Raw genomic sequence first — 23,511 nt, 5'->3', positions numbered from 1 at the left:
CCATCGGGAGGGAAAGTGTTGGATACGTAGCATTGAATTAAAGAGGAGAACAAGGAACAGGATACTTCTTAGGCAGAGCCTTGGCAATTCTATTGTCTATGCCATCGAATCCTGGCGCTTTACTGATATGTAGCTTTCGAATATGAAGACAAACTTCTTCTGGGCTGACATGTGGGATCGGTAGAGCATTCGGTGAAGGAGCATTAATGAAGGCCATTGTTTCTTCGAGATCCTCTGGGCTCGCGAGGTCGAATGGCTGAAAGCGTTTCTCTAGTTCGTCCGCGAAAGCTAAAGAAATCTCTGAGTCAGACCTGCACCATGTATCGTCAGTTTTCTTTATGGGGATCTTTCGGAGAGGCTGTCGTTTAATGTTTCGTGTCGATTTTCAGAGGTTAAAGCCGTACGGTTTGGTGGGATCCGCATTGAGGAGCATCTCATCAAAATATTCGCGCTTGGTGTGCTGGAGAACTTTTTTAAGCTCGTCCTCGGCGCGACGGTAAGCCCTTTTGTCGACTGGGTCTTGGGACCTCAAATATCTGCGACGTAAGGATCTTTTCAGCCTTACCAAGTCCATAACTTCAGGTTTTAAAAGAGCCTGAGGTGGATTGGAGTGGCTTGAAACTTGTCCACAGGTTGAGGACTCGGCAGCGATATGAATACTCCGGACAAACATCTCTACAGCGTCGTTGATTTCCTCGGGAGAGTTTAACACCAGATTAAGGTTAACAAGCTGGTTAACTGCTGCTTGGAAGCGCGGGATACTCGCGTTTCGAGGAAGGATGCGAGGCCTATTACGAATTATTTGTGCAGCTACTCTCAACTTTATTATAAGCGGTATGTGATCAGAGCTAAGCTCAAAGCTTTCTGTGATGGAGAGACACTCGGACCGTATCCCTCTATAGACTGCAAAGTCAATGGCTGTTGGCGTTCTTTGGCTGTATGGATAATGCGTAGGCCCTCCAGTTCCAAGGACCTGGGAGTTTGATCTTTGTACAACATCAGAGAGTGCTCTTCCTCGGCTGGTAGAGTTTCGGGATCCCCAGAGGCGGTGGTGAGCATTCCAATCACCTGCGATTATGAAATTTGTTCCAAGATCATCAAAGAGTTTTTCGAAGTCGTCAGCAGAGCATTGAAAGTTTGGTGGACAATATATAGATGCAATACATACTTCGCCATGGTCGGTTGTAACTTTGACAGAGACACATTGTACATTCGTGCTTTGTAGATTGTAGGACTGGCAGCATTTAAGACCAGATTTTATTATTATTGCAGATCCACCGCGTTTACGATCAGCAGGATGAGTTGCTTGATGGATATCGTACCCATGCAAGTTGCAGTACGACCTTGAACAAAAGTGTGTTTCACTGACCAGCATAATGTCAATATTATGACTTTGCACAAAGAGCTCTAGCTCGATGGCTTTATTGGCCAGTCCGTCGGCGTTCCACACACCAATGTTCAGGCCGATTTGGCTCATGGTTGTGACACATTAACTGGGAAAGATCCAGGGAATGCTTGAGCTGTTCCTGGAGTATTTTGGGGTAATAATCTTGAGACAAGACTCATCATCGACACCATCATTTGGAATAGCTTGTCAATCTGGGCAACAAGGACCGAAAGGCTTTCATTAGATTGCAAGAACCTTTGCTCTTGGCGCTGCCATTGCTGGTCGTTGACCAATTGCTGTGAGTTGCGTCGCTGTTGTTGTGGGAGAGTCCTCTGGAGATCTGGCTGTTGCTGTTGTTGAGGCCTTTGTTGTTGCTGTGATGGCTGCTGCTGCTGTCGATGCGGTACTTTTTGGTGACTTGGCTGACTTTGTTTCCTGTTGTCACTGCCCAGTGGAGGAAACTGTTGGCTCTGCGTGAGGGTCACAGGGACTTGTTGCCGCTGGGGATGACTAGCTAGACCACGGACAGCATTAGCGTAGGAGTTGGGCGCCGCTGAGTTTGACCAAACATTAGGATCAGTAAACTGCTGGGGGATGGTTCTGCGTTGGGATGTGACACGTTTTCGTTGAGCAACTTGCTGGTATACAACGCAGCCTTTATAGCTAGCTGTATGTCCACCGCCACAGTTAGCACATTTTACTGGACGGACATCCTTTAAGCAGGCCTCCAAGCCATGTTGTAGGCCACATCTGACGCAGTTAAATAGCTTTTGGCAATGATTTTTGGTGTGTCCGAAAGCTTGACAACGGTGGCACTGAACAACATCATCCTTTTTGTAAGGGAGTTCAACTTGGACCCGTTGCACAGTGGGCGATTTGGTTTTGCTAGCGGCATTTAATTAATAACTTCTAAACTAAAATAGATATCTTTAGTTGGTTTTTTTTCACTGATCAAAGAAAAATCATACAATTTTTTAAGTTAAAAAAGTTTTTTTTAAATATTTTTTTATTTTTTTTTTTTAATTTAAAAAAAATATTTTTTAATTTTAAATTTGGTTTTATTTTTATATTTTTTAAACTTCAATTAATATATTCCATAAACAAACATAATTAAAAAAAGGCTAGAATTTTATTCAGAATCATCGGAATCAGACGGCGGCATAGTAAAAATACTAAAATATACTGTGTTGAGCTAATAAGCTTTTTTATTAGCTGTTGAATTAAAAAATTAACAAGAATTTTGAGTTCGATTTATGCGAGAGCAGCGATTTTATTTCGACGAAATGAGTTATAAAGTTTCGCGAGATCGAAAGGAAGTAATACAATTGAATTGAGTCGCGGATCAGCCGATTGCTGACCCAAAAAGAAGCCGACAAGCAACGAGAGAGAGCAAGTAGAAAGATAACGAGAGAGAGAGCGATGGTAATTATGCAGATAAGCTAAGAGCTAGCATTAAGAGATCCTAAATATCTGCTGCGGCTGAATGACCCGACATACTCCCCCCGTTGGAAGCCTGGCTTTCAACAGCATCCTTAAGGGGCAGCAGACACAGCTTATTAACTGCTCGTTTTGTCACTCCTGATGCTGTCTTGAGGACTGCAACACGAGCAACTCCATCTCCACCACACAGAAGCTCAACGACTCTCGCTAGGGGCCACTTCATCGGAGGCAAGTTCTCGTCCTTGACCAGCACCACGTCACCTACAACCAGGCCAGGCTTCGGGGTGCGCCATTTGGAGCGCTGCTGCAGTAGTGTCAGATATTCTTCCTTCCATCGGGTCCAGAAGACTTGCTGCAAATAGGCCACACGTTGCCATCCATCCAACCGATTGAAGTTAAGGGCGGTCACATCCGGCTCGATGAATGAGGATGGTGGGCCACCATTCAGAAAGTGGGCTGGCGTTAGCACATCCAGATCAGCGGGATTTTCTGAAATTGAGACTAAAGGCCGAGAGTTAACTACTGCCGAAATATGGCACAGAAGAGTCCGCAGCTCGTCGAAGGCCAGCACTGAAGGTCCAATAGCGCGGTAGAAATGGTACTTCGCCGTCTTCACCGCTGCTTCCCAGAGACCACCAAAATGCGGCGATCTGGGAGGAATAAAGCGCCAATCAATAAGCTCCGCTAGGCAAAAGTCCAACGTCGCTTTCTGATGCTCGTCGCTGAGGAACAAGCGTCTCAACTCAAGCAGCTCATTGCGTGCACCGACAAAGTTGGTTGCATTGTCCGACCAAATCTGCCGCGGTCTTCTCCTGGTGCATATAAATCTCTTGAGGCCATGCAGAAATGATACTGTTGAGAGATCCCTGATCAACTCCAAGTGAATGGTCTTTGTTGCGAAGCAGATAAAGACGCAAACGTAGCATTTCACTGGGGCCTTATTTCGCACTTCCGGCTTGTAAAAGAATGGCCCACAAAAATCAATGCCAGTGACTTCAAATGCATGCGATCCATCCAATCGCTCCTTTGGGAGATCCGCCATTACATGCTCGACTAATCGAGGCTTCGTTCGAAAGCATCTGACGCATTTGTTCAAGACCTTGCTCACCGTCTTCCTCCCCCCAATAGGCCAATACTGGGATCGAATTATGCCGAGTAGGGCCCGAGGTCCAGTGTGCAGATTACGCTCATGAAAGTGAGTAATGACGGCGGCAGTGACAGGATGGCTCCGTGGCAATATGATTGGATGACGGCCATTGAAATCCAGCGACGAGTTTTTTTAGTCGGCCATCCACTCTTAGAAGCCCAAACTGATCAATAAAAGGAGATAGAGACGCAAGCGAACTAGATGGGGCTACAACTCCCTTAGACTGCAAGGATTTTATGTCTTCCCATAAATGAGAACGCTGAACTAGCCGAAGCAATAACTGAGTACCGCTTTGGATATCCGACACCTTAAGATCCGACTGCCGAATGCGATTAATAAATTTGAAGACGTATCCGAAAATCCTTTGAAGCGAAGCGAAGGAATTTGCAAATTTGGAACAGGCTATGATGTCTACGTATGGCGATTTAATTAGCAGGACCTTTCGACGAAGCTCAAGTGTTGACTTCTGAGCAAGGATTTGGGGAGGCCAGTCAATCTTGGGTTTGCAAAGAAATGTCGGCCCGTTAAACCATATAGGGGACTCGCTCAGCTCAGTGGGAAGGACACCTCGGGAGAGAATGTCAGCCGGATTCAAAGAAGTTGGAACGTAACGCCACTCCATCGAATCGGTTCGCTCTTGGATGGCAGCAACTCGGTTTGCCACAAACATGTTGAATCTGGAGGGCTCGTCTCGGATCCAGGACAGCGCAACCGCAGAGTCACTCCAACAATAATACTGTCCCTTAAATACGTTGGTGCCAGCTACTTCTGAGATGAGCTTAGACAAGAGATCGGCTCCACAAAGCTCCAGCTTGGGCACGGTGAGTGTCTTCAAGGGAGCGACCCTTGACTTTGAACAAAGCAACTGCGACTGTCCACTGCACACGATGTAGACACAGGCGCCGTATGCTTCCATGCTGGCATCACAAAATCCATGGACCTGAATCTCTGAGTTTGGAGACAGAACTAGCCGAGGGAAACACAAACGCTTGATTTGCACAAAACTCCTGCATATCGAACTCCATTCCGTATTCTGAGCTTCAGGAAGGCTTTCATCCCAGGATAACCTTTCCTTGCACAATTGCTGAAGGAAAATTTTCGCTTTCGCTATCACCGGTCCAACCAATCCAAGAGGATCATAAAATCGTGCAATGGCAGACAAGACAGAACGCCTACAGGGACTTGAGGTCAACTGCAAGACAGAAAAAGAGAACAATAGCTGATCAGAAGCAGGATCCCAGGCTAAGCCCAGAGTTTTGGTAAAGTCAGTGCCGTCATCAAACTTCAAATATGACTCCTTATCTTCGTCAGACACGCCACACAAAGCCGCTGGAACGTTTGAGCACCACTTTCTAAGTTTGAAGCCTCCTCTGGACAGAATTTTAGAGGTCTGATTTACAATGATGATAGCCTCGTCCACGGTCTGGGCTCCAGATATCAAATCATCTACGTAAAAGTCACGCGGAATAACCTCAGCCCCAAGCGGAAACGAAGAATGCTCGTCTCTTGACAGCTGATGCATAGCCCGCACAGCCAGAAATGATGCAGGCTTCGTGCCATAAGTGACGGTGTCCAGCTTGTACACTTGCAACTTGTCCTGTGGGGAAGTCCTCCATAAAATGCATTGCAAATAGCTGTCCTCTGGATGTACCTTGACACAACGGTACATCTTACAAATGTCTCCAGTGATGGCTACCGGGTATGAGCGAAAACGAATCAGAATCTGGAACAGGGTGTGCTGAATTACGGGGCCTGCCATGAGCAAATCATTAAGAGAGTAGCCTGATGAAGTCGCGGCAGATCCGTCAAAAACTACGCGAAGCTTTGTAGTGGAACTCTCCTCCTTTATGACGCAATGATGAGGCAAAAAGAAGCGACAAGAAGCGAGGTCTGCGCCAGCAACTGTTGACATGTGCCCCAAGTCAAGGTATTCCTTTATAAAAGCCGCATATTGGGACTTCAAGGCTGGCCGACGATCTAGTTTCTTCTCTAGGGACAGGAATCTACGATAAGCTTGCTCGTAGGACTCACCCAATAATTCCAGGTTGAGCTTGGCAGGCAAACGAACAGAATAATCTCCAGCAGGAGAGCGAATGAAACGCTTTGTAAAGTGCGCCTCACAGTCCAGTTCTTCCTTAGTAGCATGTGCAATTGGCTCCACGCAGCTTTCCACCTCCCAAAATCGACGAAGAAGATCATCAAGTCGATCCAAGCTATTATCCTTATTAATGGTAGGCAAGGCCATGGTCGAGATTAACGATGAGCCATTGGAGACGCCATATCCTCCGGAAACAACCCAGCCCAGGCGAGTTTTTTGTATAAGCGGTAAGCCAGGTGGGAGCTTAATTTGCTCAACGCACAACAGCTCGTAAAACAAACTGGCTCCAATCAATAGATCCACACGCTGAGGGACATAAAATGTGGGATCAGCTAATTGTATGTTTTGCGGTATTTTCCAGCTGCCGATGTCCACATTGAAACTAGGCTGTCGCTCAGTTATATTGGGAGCAATGACTGCGGTTATGTTCACCGTGTATTCAGAGGTTCGGGACTGCATCGTAATATTGACTGAGTGACCATTGGTAACAAAGCTGGAATCACCTATTCCAGTCACAGAAGCAGAAGTCTTTATCTTCTTTATTTGAAGCTGATCTGCGAAGCGAGATGTTATAAGATGCAGCTGAGAGCCGGAGTCAAGGAGGGCTCGACATGGAACGAAAACTCCAGAACGATTTTTATGAGAACAGTGGCAGTGGCTAGGAGCACAATGTCAGTACTGAAATCCTGAGCAATAAGAGCAGTGGATGAGGAAGGCGCGGCAGATGGTTCAACGACAGTATTGGGTGCAATAGAGGCATGAGCTTCTAGAAGCTGAGATCCTGTCTGTGGAGTAGCTGAGGCCAAATTTCCCAAGTGAAGGAGGGTGTGGTGTTTAGCTCCGCATGCACGACAATTGCTTGAATTGCACTGCCTCAACTGATGCCCTAACTTAAGGCAGTTTATGCAAAGAGCGAGTCTCTTCACTTCTTGAAGCCGATTAGCAGGGGGTAGGGCTTTAAAATCTTGGCAATAGTGAATAGAGTGACCAGAAGCATTACAGTATGAACAAATCCATGGGTTGATATTTGTGGCAACAAAAGCGGATCTACGGGAATTAGTCGTTCTATTATTTCCCACCTGATTGCCAGACGCATAGCTTGCCATGGCGAAATCCATCGTCTCCAATGTCCTGCATCGCTGCTCCAAAAATGATGCCATGGATTCCCACGTCGGAATTACATTGACGAATGCTGGATCCTCTAACCGCTCTTCCCATTTGGCCTGGCTCGCAGAATCTAGCTTTTGCAGCAGTACTTGGACGATGATGCATCCTGCGATTTGTTCAGTTGTGCCCAATCCTTTTAGAGCACGAATATGAGCGTTAAACTTATCGGACAGCTCACGAAGAATCGAGACGGAACCACTCTGCACTGCCTTAAGCCCCAGGATCTCAGTAATGTGTGCCTGAAAAACTAAACGACGATTATCAAATCTCTTGCTACTGTCAATGAGAACAGACGTGTTTTTATATCGCTCCGCCGTGTAATTAAAAATACATCGTAAATAGCCGAATTCCATTTCGCGAAAAGACGCTGAGGTAACGCATGGGTACATGTACTCGTGTTGCCTATGAAATAATTTCAAGTTGTGTCCAAAATACGAAAATAAACAATAGTACAGCTGATCATAAACAAAGCCAACGTTTAAGAGCACCAGCTCTGTAACGAAGAGTGATAATGAGCAAGGCTCGGCAACAACAACAAGACGAACGTCGGCTCTCGTCAATTAGAAACAACGCTTACTTCTCCATAAGAGCGGAAGAGTTGGAACCGACAACAAGTGCAACACTAAAAGTGAGTACGGAGAGAGCACGCTCGCTCTCTCCCGCCTTATTATGTCCAAGCGGCGCATCACAAAAACAGCCGTGGAGTGCCCAATGCCTGTCCCCCGACCCCTACAACATTACCAACGATCTGCTGATAACAACAACGACCAGCACAATGCCATCGTTTAAGACGGTGACATCGACACTAGCGGCGACAACAACCACTACAACAACCACATCATCTGCAGTTTCTGTTTCGTCAGCCCTTACTGACAAGCTAGCCAATACCCAACCCAAAAATAACAAAAATGCTAATGGATCGTTAATTCAAACCGGAATCGATCGGTACGTGCAAATTAAGAGAAAATTAAGCCCACAAGCAGCCAAAAAAACAAATGCATCAAAAGTCACCAAAAAAGTTGAAGCCACTGCACCTAACAATGCACTAACAAGAAACCGATTTTCTATTTTGAGTGACCCAAAGGAAGATGAAACCGCTCCAAAACCTCAGACCAAGCAACTAAGGCCACCACCAATCTTTGTACGTCAGGCAAATTGTTCTGAATTGGTCAAAAAAATAACTGATCAAATAGGAGCAAACAATTTCTACGTTAAATCCTTAAAAAGGGGAAACATTAATGAAACAAAAATACAAGTGAACAACGAACATGACTATCGATCTGTTGCCAAACACCTTGACAACGGAAAAATTAATTACTACACCTACCAACTTAAAAGTTGCAAAGGACTACAAGTAGTTATAAAAGGCATTGAAGCAACAGTCCCTACTTATGAGATAATAGCTGGACTTAAAGAAAAGGGCTTTAATGTCAAACAGGCTATGAACATATTAAATAAAAATAAAGTTCCACAGCCAATGTTCAAGGTAGAGTTGGAGCCGGAAATTTTGAAACTCAAAAATAATGAAGTCCACCCAATTTACAAGCTTCAATATCTGCTGCACCGTAGGATCACCGTGGATGAGCCCCACAAGCGGAATGGGCCTGTGCAATGTATGAATTGCCAGGAATACGGTCATACGAAGACTTACTGCACTCTACGTGCAGTCTGCGTTGCCTGCGGAGATGCACACTCAACTGAGGCCTGCCCAATAAATAAGGATAACCATTCTGCAATAAAATGTAGTAATTGTGGGGGAAACCACACTGCAAATTACAGAGGTTGTCCCGTCTACAAAGAGTTGAAAAGTCGACTAGGCCAACATATAACTGCAGCTCGAAATCCCGTAACCCGAAACAGTTCTTCTTTTATACCAACGACCACAATCCCGGGAGTCTCTTTTGCACAGGCTTTAAGTAACAACAACGGGGCGAACGCCACAGTATCTAAGGTGACAGTTCAGCAAACCACTGCTGATACAGTGCGGCAACAAATATTGAACCAGACTCCAGAAACTACTGGCCAACATGTGAATGCAAATACACAACTGCCTAATGGCGTAGAAGCAATGTTGGTAACTATAACCAACACAATGGTAGCAATACAGCAAACGCTGCAGGAACTTATGCGCTCTCAAAATCTCCTTTTGGAGCTACTAATAAAACAAAAATCGGTTTAGATGGGTACTCTAAAAATATGTTTCTGGAATGCGAATGGCATTTCTCAGCACAAATATGAGCTCTTGCAGTTCCTAGATCAGTATGACATTGACGCCATGCTTATATCAGAGACTCACCTAACTAACAAAAACTACTTTCACCTAAATGGCTATTCATTTTATAAAACCAACCATCCTGATGGTAAGGCACATGGCGGCACTGGCATACTGATCAAGAAACGCATCAGGCATTACGAGTTGCCATCATTCGCAACAACCTTTTTACAAGCTACATCAATACAGATCGATACCCAAAGCGGTTTCTTAAACCTATCCGCTGTATACTGCCCACCACGCTTCTCCATTTCCGAAGATGAATTTGTACAGTTCTTTAGCCTATTAGGTGACCGTTTTATAGCGGCTGGTGATTACAATGCGAAACACCCCCATTGGGGCTCTCGACTCACCAATCCGAAAGGAAGACAGCTGTACAACGCCATAATAACACCAAGAAACAAGCTTGACATTATCTCTCCAGGTAAGCCTACATATTGGCCAACAGATCCTAACAAGAAGCCTGACCTGATGGATTTTGCCGTCACAAGAAGAGTGCCTAGAGGACATGTCCATGTGGAACACTTATCAGATCTTTCATCGGATCACTCCCCCATTCTAATTCTTCTCTACGACCATCCACAGCTTTCTAAACAAACACATCTCCTAACTTCCAGTAAAACAGATTGGCTTAAATACAGAAAGTATGTAAGTACCCATATTGATGGCTTCCCAAACATGTACCAAAAAGAAGAGATTGATAGCTCAGTTGCAGCACTAGTGTCTGTTATGTCACTAGCTGCTCAACACTCCACACCTACTATATCGGCTTGTAAGTTTAATTCTAATTTTAGCAACAGTCGAGCTTCTGGGCATATCAACGAACTTCTACGCAATAAGAGAAGGCTTCGGAGGGAGTGGCAAGCCCACAGATCGCCTGCCTCGAAGGAGCGGCTCAAAACAGCCAACTATCTTCTACGCACAGCCCTAGAAGATGAAAGTAATCGATCCCAATTATTCTATTTGCAGAATCTCTCCCCTAACAGCAGACGATATCCACTGTGGAAAGCTAAATCGGGTATATGTCCACCAACCGAAAGCGAATCGCCATTACACACACAAACAGGAGAGTGGGCTCGCAGCAACGAAGAGAGGGCGAACGTATTTGCTGCGCATCTGGAAAACGTCTTCAAACCGCTTCCATCAACAAACGGCTTTGTGCTCCCAACAATCATCACTCCAGAGGCTACCCTGCCTATCGTATTCGAACCAAGTGAAGTGACAAGAGTGATCGAGGCTCAGGAAAAAAGAAAGCGCCAGGACACGATCTAATCTCCCCGAAAATGATTATGGAATTGCCAAGCTGTGCAGTAAATCTTATCACCACCATATTCAACAGCATGATGAAATGGGGCTACTATCCACAACAATGGAAAAAGTCCGTTATCACAATGATCCATAAAGCTGGAAAGGACAAGTCCCAGCCTTCATCATATAGGCCAATCAGTCTTCTGCCGTGCCTATCAAAAATATTTGAAAAGATTCTGCTGAATCGTATAAAAGAACACCTGCAGTCCCATAATGCCATCCCAAGTCACCAATTTGGTTTCCGCGAGAAACACGGAACCATTGAACAAGTGAACCGAATAACCGCAGAGATACGAAATACATTTGAAAGTCGAGAGTACTGTTCCGCAGTCTTTCTGGATGTCGCCCAGGCCTTCGACCGCGTTTGGTTAGACGGCTTGATTTATAAAATTCAAAATTTGCTACCACAGAACACCCACAAAATACTGGAGTCATATCTTGTGCATAGAAGTTTCGCTGTACGGTGTAAAGATTTCCTCTCCGATTACCATCCAATCGAAGCTGGAGTACCTCAAGGAAGCGTGCTTGGACCAACGCTGTATTTAATCTACACAGCAGACCTTCCGACAACCGGCCTTACAATAACCTCAACATTTGCTGATGATACTGCCATTCTAAGTCGATCTAAGTGCCCCACGAGGGCAACGCAAAATCTATCAGCTCATCTCGGGCTTTTGGAGAAATGGCTAGCAGATTGGCGCATAAAGGTTAACGAGCAAAAGTGCAAACACGTTACTTTTACCCTTAATAGACAAACTTGCCCCCCACCATCTCTGAACAACATCCATATTCCACAAACAACGGAAGTAACGTATCTTGGAGTCCACCTTGATAGACGGCTTACCTGGAGAAGGCACATCGAAGCCAAGAGAACACAACTAAAATTAAAAGCAAGAAGCCTACACTGGCTAATAAATGCTCGCTCTCCGCTTAAATTGGAGTACAAGGTACTTCTCTACAATGTAGTTCTCAGACCAATTTGGAAGTATGGCTCCGAGCTATGGGGGAACGCATGCGTTAGTAACCTAGAAGTGATCCAGAGAGCCCAATCAAAAATACTAAGAACAATAACTGGTGCACCGTGGTACATACGAAATGAAAATATTCACAAGGATTTAAACTTGGGATCGGTTAAAGAGGAAATCGACAAAGAAAAAGCAAAGTATATGATCAAGCTACAGGCTCATCCAAACAGGCTGGCGCGGTCTTTAACGTGGAACACTAGCCACACACGACTCCGGCGAAGAGACCTCCCCACCCAGCAACAATAGCTAGGGCCGTTTTACCACAAAAAAAAAAAAAACTTAATCTTAATTTTAATTAATTAATTATATGTATTAGGCTAAGATTTGAATACTTGTCGTTAGTCTCATTGAGAGAAGGTCCGATAATTAAATACCGTAATTAAAAAAAAAAAAAAAAAAAAAGATTATCAAATCTTTTTTGCAACAAGTCCAATGCCACAGAATAATTGCCATCCGAAATTTCCAGCGAGCGGATGGTTTCCAACGCAGAATCCCTCAGGCATGAACGTAGATGCTGCAGCTTTTCTATGTTGGTCAGGTCAGGATGACTATCTATGATGGTTGTAAACATAGAATAGAAATCTGCCCAATTCGCATAACCTCCAGCGAATTTCGGAAGTTCAAGAGCGGGAAGTGGAATCGCTCGGCGCAGAGCTTCCCGCTGCTGATGGCCGAAACGACCGGGCGTATTGCCATCAGCAAAGGTTGAGTGCTGAAGCAGTTGCGAGGAACGCTTTGTGATCTCCGATCGAACCGTCGACTTCAGGATTACGACGACATCATCAAATTTTTCCTCCAAGTCATTTCCAATTTCCTCAAAGTCCAATTCTTCCAGCTCGTTGAGAACCTTTTTAAACGCCTTTTGAAGCTCCTCGATGAGTTCCAACCTCACATGAAGGCCAGAATCATCAAAAGAATTCAAAGCCGAACTTGAAAGGGATTCCATTAACCGCTCCACTCTATTAAACATTGAAGTTGCCTTGCGCCTCAAAAATGTCACCCTGTTTGAATTGCGATTGTCGGTGACGCTAACCGAATTTTCTGAAGCCATGTTAAGCAGCAACAACAACAAATAAATGCAGCAGATTCGGCGGGCAAAATTCGGCTTCAGCGGGAAGATAAGCGTAACGGGGAACAGCGAAAATTCGGTCCGCTTCTGGTCTATATACCGCCTTATGTAAAGCTTTTGTAACCAGAGTGCTATTATTTGCATAAATCAATTAATTTTATTGTTTTACAACAAACATAAGTGAGATATGCAGCAGACTCAGCGGGCAAAATTCGGCTTCAGCGGGAAGATGAGCGCAAAGGAGAATGCGAAAAATTGGTCCGCTGCTGGTCTATATACCGACTTATGTACAACTTTGTGTAACCAAGAGTGTTATTATTTTCACAAATCAATTTATAATATTTGTGTTGTTTATGGCAGGTAAACGCACAATGTAGCTGCAACACAGATTAAGCAAAATATGCAGCCTGGTAAAAAAATTAATTTTTGTGACTTGCACTGAGTCCCTTTTATGCACAAATCACGTCGGGGTCACCAAATGTTGAGCTAATAAGCTTTTTTATTAGCTGTTGAATTAAAAAATTAACAAGAATTTTGAGTTCGATTTATGCGAGAGCAGCGATTTTATTTCGACGAAATGAGTTATAAAGTTTCGCGAGATCGAAAGGAAGTAATACAATTGAATTGAGTCGCGGATCAGCCGATTGCTGACCCAAAAAAGAAGCCGACAAGCAACGAGAGAGAGCAAGTAGAAAGATAACGAGAGAGAGAGAGCGATGGTAATTATGCAGATAAGCTAAGAGCTAGCATTAAGAGATCCTAAATATCTACTGCGGCTGAATGACCCGACATACTGAAAAAGACCCCTTTTTGCTACTGACATTGTGCCTTAAAAGTACCATAGTTTGAAGGCTAGCATGTACTAGCAGTTTATATTACACACATTGGACGCCACAGATTCACACTTTCGGCTAATAAAAGAGTTAGACTGAATCCACTTGAATCAGATAAGTTCTACTCCACGAAAGACAGGTGTACGCTAATCCGGGCTCGTTGTTAATACACTGAATTACCAATACGTTTTATGAGCTACACATTTATAGACCGGTCACAAACATTATTTTTTTTGTAATACATACCTTGAAATTAATAAAAAACCAAACTTTTAATAAATTCACTAAAAATTGTAAATTTCCCAGGAACTTGAATTCGATGCGCGCAAACAGGTAAAATTTTGTAAAGCTCTTTGCAAAATCATTTCCTGGTTTTGTCCGTTCACAGCTGATGATGAGCTGATCGTAGAGCTTTTAAAATGCTTGGATAAATCTAATCAATGTCTCTATTATCGAATCGTGAAAAAAAATCATAGCTTTTTGAAAGTTGAAATTTGAATTAAATGCCGCTGGCGAGGCCAAATCGCCCACTGTGCGTTGCCGACAAAGTGTCTTGATCCCGTGGATTTCTTTGTTGTTTCCAGCCGGTTCAAGTTCAACAAAAACTAAGTTAACGAGCTTAGTTTTGTCGAAGCGGCTTCTAGGTCTATTGACAAATCGAACCAAATGACCCGCCGAGGTCAGACTTTCCTTAATGTCTACATCTGGGACAGAATGATGGACACCACGGATGACAACACGATAAGATCTGTCTTCTTTTAACTGCCAGGAATGGTATGGTACCTTTTTAAGGGTCAGCGATTTGGTTATGGCTCTGTATGTGTCTGAATCTGATGCGAGAATGGAGACAGAGTTGTTGGGATGGCATTTCAGGGAGTATTTGGAAGGGGCAACAATCTTGTCTGTGGATCTTATGAGTCCGTTTATATTCTCACAGTGATCAACCACAATTGGGGGTGGTTTGTGGGAGGGTAGTTGCTCCTGGCTACCAGACGGTCGGATGACATTTTTGTTATTGCCTGCGGTACTGTTGACGGCTTTTGTGTTTTTCTTGTTTGTTGTTGATGTGTTATTTGAGGTACTTTTGCTGTTGTTGCTAACTTGTCTTAAGCTGAAAGAAGAACTGGCTTCTTCAGAGACATTGGGGCCCATCGTTTGTGGGACTTCGACGGGTTCGGTGGCTGTGTCCATGTCCGACAGATCTGAGAATCGGTTGGCAGAGACATTGGTTTTAGGGCTATTGGAGTTTCTCAAGATTTTGGAGACAGAATTTGGTGATCTGGAGTCAAGACGGCGTTTGTTTGCCGGTCTTGGGGACCACCAGACCTCCTCGTCTCCATTTATGACTTCTAGTTCCGGTTCAGGATCATGGCTTGAAGGTGAGATGCTGAGGGGGGATGCAGGAGGTGGGGTAGCCTTAACTGACCTAATATATAGGATGATAATATATTGAATTTTTAACAGACTGAATTTCCAATGCAATGGAATCAACTGTGCTCTGAAGAGGGATGAATTTGTGCTGTATGGATTTGTGTATTAAAATTGCCGCGCCGCCATCTGGGCTGTGCGAGGCTGTGTAGTGAATGTTGAAGTTAACTGGAATAGGGATTGGTTGGGTGTACGTTATGTGGGTTTCTTGAAGTGAAATGATTTTGGGAGTAAAGCGTTTAATCAGGAATTGCAGTTCGTTGTAATTGTTCAGGTATCCATTCATGTTCCATTGTAGAAGTTTCAGGGTCATAATGATTGTTACTGTGTTGTTTTTGTTTCAATTGAGGCAAGGGATTTAAGTTTAAATCTGTTGATCATTGTAAAATTAAGAACATTAATTGCAAGAATTACAGTGGTGAAAGACAGCAGCAAAAACGAAGAACAATCAAAAACAAACGAAAATAATATTTTATAGTTCTTCTTCCGAGCTATTGGCGTTGGCTAACTTGTTTAATTCGCTCGCAAGGTTAGTGTGATTGGCTGGCTTAATTTTTTCGGACTTATCTTTGGCTTTTAGAGAAGGTTTAGAAACTGAGCTGGATTTGTCTTTAATTTGGCTCCTAAGTTTCCGATCAGACTCTGTAATTTTCTTCTTCGGGTGGGTCGTTGTCGTGTCAAGTGTTTGTACGGTTTCCATTTCTTCGTCGAGGATCTTTGCTCCTTGGTTGTTTGACTTATATGAGGTGCTGGGTTGTATATCGATAAAGTCGCTATACTCTTTAATCTTACGGTTCTGGTTGGTATGCGTGGTTGCTTGGAGAGAAGTCCTTTGGGCGTTGTTCGTCAACTGTGCTTGGCTTGCTGTTGCTGTAGGGTGTTGGGATGCAATCTGGGAGTATGGGGTCGGTTGATGGATGTGTCGCATATTGTAAATTCCTGTTGCAGTTTTATGGTCCACTTTCTGAAGAGTTTTGATAGTAGTTATTTCCTTTTGTTTTATGAATGCTGGGCAAGATTTGTCTAGAGGGCTAAGGTTGGCTTGGTCGCTGTTGTCATATTTGCAATTAATACAAAATTTGGGCTTATTGCATTGTTGGTCGTCTGGGGTGTGGTATTCGGCAGAGCAGTTAGTACACCGAATTTGAGGCAGTGGCGACATTTAAGTGGGCGAGGTACATGGGGTCGAATTTTGACTCTCTCGTATCCTATCATCATTGTTTCAGGTAGGGTGCTTGATGCAAAAGTGGTTATTATAAGGCCGGTTTCCTGGAGCATGTTGTTTTTTTAAAATGTAGGATTTTCTTGACGTTGATGACATTTTGAGATTTAAGCTCTTGTAATATTTCTCTTTCCTCAATATTTCGTAATTCATTGGAGTAAATTACGCCCTTTGAGGTATTTAAAGATGCATGCTCGGTTACGGCTACATCCAAATCGTGGAATTTCGTAAGATTTAACAGTCTACGTACTTGGTATGCAGTCTTGGTTTTCACCAATAATTTACCATTTCTGCTTTTGGTACATGACTCCACCTCTCCACCGCAAGTAAAGTCAATAACTTTCTTGATGACGAACGGAGAAACTTTTTCAAATGTGATGCTGTCGGTTCTGGTGATCATGAGAAATTTTGGCTCGGTTATGATGGAGTTGTCACACCGTGCAGTGAAGTTCAAGTCGGGAGGCCGGGACATTGTTGTTGCGCTTGGGGCTGATGCCCGCTGCACAGAGCACTTGGGAAGATGTAGCGGTTTGTCTGTAACTTTTGTTGTTGGCTTTTGCAGCGTCTTCTTTGAGCTTTGGTTTGTTTTTACCAAAAATGGTAGGAAATTGTTTTTGTAACCACGGGTACGCGGGAGGCACTGGCGACAGCACGTCTTCACTGTTCGAAGTCTAGACTGGTACTGGAAAATAATTTTTAAAGCCATTTATCACAAAGGACGTGAGCTCTAAAATATTCGTTACGGTATATAGTACCTGCGCTTCAAAAATCCGTGTTGGCATGGAGATATGACTGACAATTTAGAAATACCTCTATAATTGCTTGCATCCGACTTGTTTCTCTTTAATGAAGGGGAATAACAAATGACTCCTTCCAAACAAGGGGAAACCAGAGCTCGCAAATAACGGTCGACCGTTTCTCGTTGTCTGCTAATAACAGTCTTCTCCTGACTCTTTACGAAAAGTCTCAAACACAAATGATGACAGCAAGGGTCTCTTGCTCAGAGCGAGAGAGGGAGAGTATGAACTTTTTCGGTTGTGCTCGCACCGAGAGCACAAGATGAAAAACGGTCGACTGTTATTTGCGAGCTCTGGGAAACTGACAAGTTTGGGGGATCGGGTAAACAGCTTGAAAAGGGGTTAACACAGTGAATTAGCACAGTATTTAGAAACACACCCAGGAACCCCGTCAGAACCTGGAGAGTAAACTGGTGTAATCCAAAAGTAGGGAGCTTTTATTTAAAGGAGGACGTAAGTTCGACCTAAATATTGCGTATAAATATTCCTCACTTGAATGATAAGTCAGTCTCGATCATGCTTTCGTGGAGTGCAGACGCGTTTTTGCATCGCTGCGAATTTCACTGTGAAGAGTCTATGGACAAGTCCACCTCAGTGGTAAGAACTGTTACTCTTGTGAATCCCACCTCCGTTAGTTTTGACTAACGCGATAACAAGTGATTCGAAAAGACAAAACAAGTGAAGATTTTGTGAAGATTTTGTGAAGATTTTGTGAAGATTTTGTGAAGATTTTGTGAAGATTTAAATCAAATTCAAGGTCAAATTGAAATTGAGAATAATTTCATCCCAAATAAAAGAAAAATAAATTTCGATTGCTCCGTCACTTGGTGGGTTCGAGCCGGGTGCCGCCCGACTGCGGGGCTTGCGCCTTGCCCACTAAGCCACGGTCACCTTGCAGGTAGCCGGACAAGGAGCCGATACATACAAGAAGTCGGTAAAGCAGTGCACATCTGTGCCCAATACTTAAACCATGTCTGGCCTTTCGGACTCCGATGATGATCTTAACATCAGTAAGATTGTGGCGCGACAACAGCGAAAAATCCAGCAGGTCTTAAGGTCAGTTAAGGCTACCCCACCTCCTGCATCCCCCTCAGCATCTCACCTTCAAGCCATGATCCTGAACCGGAACTAGAAGTCATAAATGGAGACAGAACTTGGTGATCTGGAGTCAAGACGGCGTTTGTTTGCCGGTCTTGGGGACCACCAGACCTCTTCGTCTCCATTTATGACTTCTAGTTCCGGTTCAGGATCATGGCTTGAAGGTGAGATGCTGAGGGGGGATGCAGGAGGTGGGGTAGCCTTAACTGACCTTAAGACCTGCTGGATTTTTCGCTGTTGTCGCGCCACAATCTTACTGATGTTAAGATCATCATCGGAGTCCGAAAGGCCAGACATGGTTTAAGTATTGGGCACAGATGTGCACTGCTTTACCGACTTCTTGTATGTATCGGCTCCTTGTCCGGCTACCTGCAAGGTGACCGTGGCTTAGTGGGCAAGGCGCAAGCCCCGCAGTCGGGCGGCACCCGGCTCGAACCCACCAAGTGACGGAGCAATCGAAATTTATTTTTCTTTTATTTGGGATGAAATTATTCTCAATTTCAATTTGACCTTGAATTTGATTTAAATCTTCACAAAATCTTCACAAAATCTTCACAAAATCTTCACAAAATCTTCACAAAATCTTCACTTGTTTTGTCTTTTCGAATCACTTGTTATCGCGTTAGTCAAAACTAACGGAGGTGGGATTCACAAGAGTAACAGTTCTTACCACTGAGGTGGACTTGTCCATAGACTCTTCACAGTGAAATTCGCAGCGATGCAAAAACGCGTCTGCACTCCACGAAAGCATGATCGAGACTGACTTATCATTCAAGTGAGGAATATTTATACGCAATATTTAGGTCGAACTTACGTCCTCCTTTAAATAAAAAGCTCCCTACTTTTGGATTACACCAGTTTACTCTCCAGGTTCTGACGGGGTTCCTGGGTGTGTTTCTAAATACTGTGCTAATTCACTGTGTTAACCCCTTTTCAAGCTGTTTACCCGATCCCCTCAAACTTGTCAGTTTCCCCCAGAGCTCGCAAATAACAGTCGACCGTTTTTCATCTTGTGCTCTCGGTGCGAGCACAACCGAAAAAGTTCATACTCTCTCTCTCTCTCGCTCTGAGCAAGAGACCCTTGCTGTCATCATTTGTGTTTGAGTCTTTTCGTAAAGAGTCAGGAGAAGACTGTTATTAGCAGACAACGAGAAACGGTCGACCGTTATTTGCGAGCTCTGGTTTCCCCTTGTTTGGAAGGAGTCATTTGTTATTCCCCTTCATTAAAGAGAAACAAGTCGGATGCAAGCAATTATAGAGGTATTTCTAAATTGTCAGTCATATCTCCATGCCAACACGGATTTTTGAAGCGCAGGTACTATATACCGTAACGAATATTTTAGAGCTCACGTCCTTTGTGATAAATGGCTTTAAAATTATTTTCCAGTACCAGTCTAGACTTCGAACAGTGAAGACGTGCTGTCGCCAGTGCCTCCCGCGTACCCGTGGTTACAAAAACAATTTCCTACCATTTTTGGTAAAAACAAACCAAAGCTCAAAGAAGACGCTGCAAAAAGCCAACAACAAAAGTTACAGACAAACCGCTACATCTTCCCAAGTGCTCTGTGCAGCGGGCATCAGCCCCAAGCGCAACAACAATGTCCCGGCCTCCCGACTTGAACTTCACTGCACGGTGTGACAACTCCATCATAACCGAGCCAAAATTTCTCATGATCACCAGAACCGACAGCATCACATTTGAAAAGTTTCTCCGTTCGTCATCAAGAAAGTTATTGACTTTACTTGCGGTGGAGAGGTGGAGTCATGTACCAAAAGCAGAAATGGTAAATTATTGGTGAAAACCAAGACTGCATACCAAGTACGTAAACTGTTAAATCTTACGAAATTCCACGATTTGGATGTAGCCGTAACCGAGCATGCATCTTTAAATACCTCAAAGGGCGTAATTTACTCCAATGAATTACGAAATATTGAGGAAAGAGAAATATTACAAGAGCTTAAATCTCAAAATGTCATCAACGTCAAGAAAATCCTACATTTTAAAAACAACATGCTCCAGGAAACCGGCCTTATAATAACCACTTTTGCATCAAGCACCCTACCTGAAACAATGATGATAGGATACGAGAGAGTCAAAATTCGACCCCATGTACCTCGCCCACTTAAATGTCGCCACTGCCTCAAATTCGGTGTACTAACTGCTCTGCCGAATACCACACCCCAGACGACCAACAATGCAATAAGCCCAAATTTTGTATTAATTGCAAATATGACAACAGCGACCAAGCCAACCTTAGCCCTCTAGACAAATCTTGCCCAGCATTCATAAAACAAAAGGAAATAACTACTATCAAAACTCTTCAGAAAGTGGACCATAAAACTGCAACAGGAATTTACAATATGCGACACATCCATCAACCGACCCCATACTCCCAGATTGCATCCCAACACCCTACAGCAACAGCAAGCCAAGCACAGTTGACGAACAACGCCCAAAGGACTTCTCTCCAAGCAACCACGCATACCAACCAGAACCGTAAGATTAAAGAGTATAGCGACTTTATCGATATACAACCCAGCACCTCATATAAGTCAAACAACCAAGGAGCAAAGATCCTCGACGAAGAAATGGAAACCGTACAAACACTTGACACGACAACGACCCACCCGAAGAAGAAAATTACAGAGTCTGATCGGAAACTTAGGAGCCAAATTAAAGACAAATCCAGCTCAGTTTCTAAACCTTCTCTAAAAGCCAAAGATAAGTCCGAAAAAATTAAGCCAGCCAATCACACTAACCTTGCGAGCGAATTAAACAAGTTAGCCAACGCCAATAGCTCGGAAGAAGAACTATAAAATATTATTTTCGTTTGTTTTTGATTGTTCTTCGTTTTTGCTGCTGTCTTTCACCACTGTAATTCTTGCAATTAATGTTCTTAATTTTACAATGATCAACAGATTTAAACTTAAATCCCTTGCCTCAATTGAAACAAAAACAACACAGTAACAATCATTATGACCCTGAAACTTCTACAATGGAACATGAATGGATACCTGAACAATTACAACGAACTGCAATTCCTGATTAAACGCTTTACTCCCAAAATCATTTCACTTCAAGAAACCCACATAACGTACACCCAACCAATCCCTATTCCAGTTAACTTCAACATTCACTACACAGCCTCGCACAGCCCAGATGGCGGCGCGGCAATTTTAATACACAAATCCATACAGCACAAATTCATCCCTCTTCAGAGCACAGTTGATTATTCCATTGCATTGGAAATTCAGTCTGTTAAAAAATTCAATATATTATCATCCTATATACCTCCTAACAAAAATTCAATCAAATGGATCTCCATTCAATTTTACCACCGGGTAACTCCCCAAATCTAATTACAGGCGACTTCAACAGCTGGAATACCAGCTGGGGATCCTCAACAATCAATCAGCATAGTTATACCAATCCACAAACAAGGTGCAGACAAAACCATGACGGAATCGTATAGACCTATCTCCCTTAACCCGGCATTCCGCAGGGATCTCCCCTCTCGGTAGTACTTTTTCTCATTGCATTCAACAGTCTCTCAGATATAATCGACAAGCACAAGGATCTCCAACACACAGCCATGTGAAAGAAGATAAAAACATATCAGTCAACTTCGACAGGCTGTTTACGGAAATCGATGAATGGTGCCAAAAATCTGGAGCTATGCTTTCTATTTCAAAATGCAAACACATTCACATTTGCCGGAAAAAACAATGTTCATGCCAGGTCTCTACACAATCCACAATTTTAAACACAGTTAACGAAATAACTATTCTAGGTCTGTCCTTCAATTCAAAATACAAATTCAATCCCCACTTCAATAAATTACACAAATCTCTTCAGAAATCATCAAATATAATAAAATGCCTTTCCAGCGGAAAATATAACAACCACCCCAACACCCTTGTTCAAATCGTCAAAAGTCTATGTATCTCCAAAATTGATTTTGCTTTACCGATATACGGTAACTCTTCTAAATCACTCATAAAACCAATTAAAACGCTAATCAATTCAATCTTGCGAACGTATCTGGGAGCCTTCTGCTCAACACCCACATTCAATCTATACCTGGAATCTAACATCGAACCACTAGATATCAGAATCGAACAATTACAAACAAAAACAATCAACACTATCATGCACGCAAGCGACACCCCTCTAAGAAAAATTATTCACCGGATAACCAAAAATAATACAAAACAAGAAAGGAAGCTAGCTTCGGCAAACCGAAGCTTATATACCCTTGCAGTCATCAAATATGTCGATCAAAGTGCATAAGGGCTAAGCAACATTGAAACTATGACGATTTTTCTTTTACTTTTCCATATTTTCGACTATTGTTCGTATGGCAGCTATATGATATAGTTGTTCGATTTTGATGAAATTTTATATGCAATTCAAGAGCAGTTAGAAAACTCTATATTCCAAAAGCTATGCTTGTCTGTTGAAAAACAGCGATTTTATAGTTTTATTTCCCGTATTTCTATATAGATTTTTCGATCTTTCCCAAGGCCGCTATATGATAACGTTGTCGGATTTTAATGAAATTTTTTTCTCGATTCAAGGGTTATTAAAAACCTCAATGTTTTGAAAATCACGCTCGTGGGATTAAAAACAACGATGTTATAATTTTTTCATTATTTATATATATATATTTTGATCTTTTGTATGGCAGCTATATGGTGGAGTTATCCGATTTTGATAAAATTTTATACAAAATTCAATAGTGGCTAGAAAACGCCATCTAGAAGGAATCAATTCGATCTGATCAAAAACAATGGCGTTATAATTTTATATTTCAATCTCTTGTATGGGAGCTATCCTATATAGTGGCCCGATCCGGCCCCTTCCGACATATATACTGCGTGCAATAACTACACACCTTTTGGGAAAGTTTCAGCAAGATAGCTTCAAAACTGAGAGACTAGTTTGGGCAGAAACGGACAGGAGGACAGACGGACAGACAGACAGACGGACAGACGGACAGACGTACAGGCCTATTTCGATTCAGATCGTGATGCTGATCAAGAATATATATACTTTATGGGGTCTCAGGTGTCTCCTTCACTGCGTTGCAAACTTCTGGCCAAAGTTGTAATACCCTTTGCTCTGCAAGGGTATAAAAATACCGATCCTTAACCGTCAACCGCTGCATTTCCCTAGGTCTAAAGCTAGAACTACCTACCTCTCTTCCTCATAAGCCTAAG

At 43.2% G+C, this 23,511-nt stretch overlaps 1 pseudogene; it reads right to left on the bottom strand.

Moving 5' to 3' along the window:
• Nucleotides 1–5,146: 5,146 nt before the first annotated feature.
• Nucleotides 5,147–18,588, bottom strand: LOC122320083 (annotated as a pseudogene).
• Between the last annotated feature and the right edge of the window lie 4,923 nt (nucleotides 18,589–23,511).

This window comes from Drosophila ficusphila, unplaced genomic scaffold (genome assembly GCF_018152265.1).
Source record: "Drosophila ficusphila isolate 14025-0441.05 unplaced genomic scaffold, ASM1815226v1 contig_414, whole genome shotgun sequence".
Taxonomy (NCBI): domain Eukaryota; kingdom Metazoa; phylum Arthropoda; class Insecta; order Diptera; family Drosophilidae; genus Drosophila; species Drosophila ficusphila.
The sequence above is the reverse complement of the archived record's forward strand: the minus strand, read 5'-3'. Positions and strand labels throughout refer to the sequence as shown.